Here is a 2,844-nt window from a genome sequence, read left to right as displayed (position 1 = left end):
CTAGGATGAGCTATTTGTTAGGATTCACTTATTATTTAACTATTTGTGTAGATTGTGTTGATGGAATTGATGCCCAACATGTACTTGGATATGGATTGTTTAAGGAAGGCAGGCACACCAAAGTATCTTATCCATTAGAAGGACACCATGCAGATGTGGTTGGGTATAGTTTCCACAATGGATGTTTCATTTAGTGCTTACAAGAAAAGGCCTCATCTTTGCTAATGTACACACAATATCTTTTGTTTCTCTTTGTATTCTCATCATAGAGTATCTTGGTATCATTTTTTTAATAGAAAACTGGTGTCTTTATTGTAAGTTGCAAAAGTTGCATGATTTATATGCATGGCTAAATTTTTCTGTAGATATATATAGTATATACATATTATTCATTGAAAAATAGATATATATGCACATGTGCCTGCATGTCTATCCATGTATGTATGAATTTATGCAAGCATGCAAGTATTAGTATGTATGTATTCATGCATGTATCAATTAAAAGTCATAATATGATAAATTTTATGTACATATGCTTGCATAGTACCAGAGTGATAGCATGATACCATTCAAGAATTGGATACTCCTATATGGTTATAGTATGATCTTTAATAGATAATAAAATGAATTAGAAAATTTTAATATAATTTCACCTAATGTTTTGCCAATAGTATGCATAACAAACCTATAGTGCATTGACACTTCTTTCAAGTTCTAAAATGTACTGAAGCTTTCTTACTCTAGATCTTTGTGCAAATTGCCTATCCACTAAAATTTTGGAAAATAATCAAAAACTTATAAGAAGAGGAAGGGAGAACCCAATAACAAGACACCTATAGGTTCATACCATTCAAGTGATTCTATGAATTCATATTTTAGGGCTCAAAATATAAGATGTAAATAATAGAAGGCTTACCTTTTGACCCTTTTTTTAATCAATGTTTGCATCAAGTTCTATTGCTAATGATGATGAGGGCATTTTAGTCTTGGTGGTCTAGAGTGGTTTCTAACTTTTGTTAACACTTTGACTAGCTCACTTTTGAACTAGCCAGACACAGTCATTACTTTCTCTTCCACTAAAGGCTCATTAATGCTATTGTGATCAAATGGAGTTGAGGGATTCTTAGAGGTTTCCTATCTATCTAAGCATCTATTATCCAAAGAAAATTTTTGATGATTAGGAGGATTAGAAGATTGGTTTGACTAACTTTTTTTGAAAGGCTCAACATTATTAAACATGGACATAAGTTGCTCCTCATCCAATATATCAAAGTCCTAAGATCCTTTGGAAGGTATAGATGTTGTGATTCTATAATCAAACTCATCTTCCTCCGCAATTTCCTCTATTAGTTTAGAATTTGTGGGGGCTTCCAGAAATGCAAGTGAATCACTTTTTGGTCATCTGTGATGGGTACCCTTCTTTATTGGCATCTTAGAAGGTCTGCTCAGCAGATCATCTATCCATGACGATTGGCATAGTGAGAGATAACATACTAAAGGTGTGCTCTAATATTTCAAGCTATGCCCCTAGAAAGAGAAATTATGCTAGCCCATATACATATTATTATTACCTTGACCATTGGAACCCATAAATGGTGGGCTTTTAGGAGGCAACTGAGGCAACCTTAAGGATGTGAATCCCCAATTTGCCAGAGAATTTTAATTGGTTCCATACCATGCCATTTGTAATAAATATGAAAAAAATGGTAATGTAGAGTAGTTGAAAGGTTTTTTTTTAATTCTTTTGATGATATGCAAATTTTAAAAGAAATTTTGAAATTTGGTCTCTTATTCCTTTCTTTTCTTGATTCTTGTTTTAGACATCTTTTAACCTTTGCATATACATTTTTCCTTTGGTTTTTATTGTTATTCTTGTAGTGTTTGTCAATCTAGGTATTAGTTACAGGAATATGTATAGATGTATGTGTTCTAGACTTTGTATCAACTATTTTATCTACAAGAAACTGTGGCTTTATTCCACCTTTGGAGGAAGTTGTGGTACACTCTCAAGGATGTGAAACTTATGATCTTCTTGTCAAGACTGTAGAAAAAATTGAAGGTGGATGTGTTTATCCATAGGTATGCAAAGGCCATTTTCTATTGTTTTGGTGGGAGTATTGAGATAGTAATGAGATGGTTCCTAATTATTTTTGGAATCAAATATGTTTTATGTGTTCATTTATTTCTTTGTAATTTCCACAATTCTTGTTGCATCAAGTGGTGTAATTACAAATCATACATTGGAGGTATCTTTTTCCAATCTATTAGTTGTTAATGATAAATTTTGTGGGAAAACATAGCTTTCAACAATTTCTTTCAATAGGAGCTCTAATTTGATCACTTCTAGTTCTTAGATAATTTTTCTTTTTTACATGGAGTCTTGTTGGATGTCCTTATACACTATGGTTTGTGGTAGGTGAAATAGAAGGCATCATCATGGAGATATGTTTTACATAAAAACATAGCTATGGGTAGTGACTTGTGTGATATTTGATGTTTATTTATCCTATTGGTATTATCTCTATATTGGCCAGATTTCCATTGCATCTTTTATGAAAAAAAAAAAAATATCATCCCAGCCTGATAATGATTTCACACTTTTAAGATCAAACAACATCCATTTCATGGGTAGATTTGTTAAATAATGCATATAGAAGCTCATCATGTAAGTTGAGCTAAGGAAGGTCCAGATGATCTTTGTCATCATTATGGCTATGATACCATTATTGATTATGAGGAATATCATTAGAAATGCTACCACCAATATACTATGAATGTGATGATGAATAATGTGGGCTGAATATGATTTCATTTTTCATTTCAAAATTATTTGAATCATCATTG

General features: G+C 32.0%; 1 pseudogene; it reads right to left on the bottom strand.

Moving 5' to 3' along the window:
* Nucleotides 1-685: 685 nt before the first annotated feature.
* On the bottom strand, nt 686-1,683 carry LOC149543892 (basic leucine zipper 34-like; annotated as a pseudogene).
* Between the last annotated feature and the right edge of the window lie 1,161 nt (nt 1,684-2,844).

The sequence above is a fragment of the Cupressus sempervirens genome, chromosome 8, assembly GCF_028749045.1.
Source record: "Cupressus sempervirens isolate cs-2001-9-10 chromosome 8, ASM2874904v1, whole genome shotgun sequence".
Classification (NCBI taxonomy): Eukaryota; Viridiplantae; Streptophyta; class Pinopsida; order Cupressales; family Cupressaceae; genus Cupressus; species Cupressus sempervirens.
Note: the sequence above shows the minus strand (reverse complement) of the source record. Positions and strands in the feature narration are given on the sequence as shown.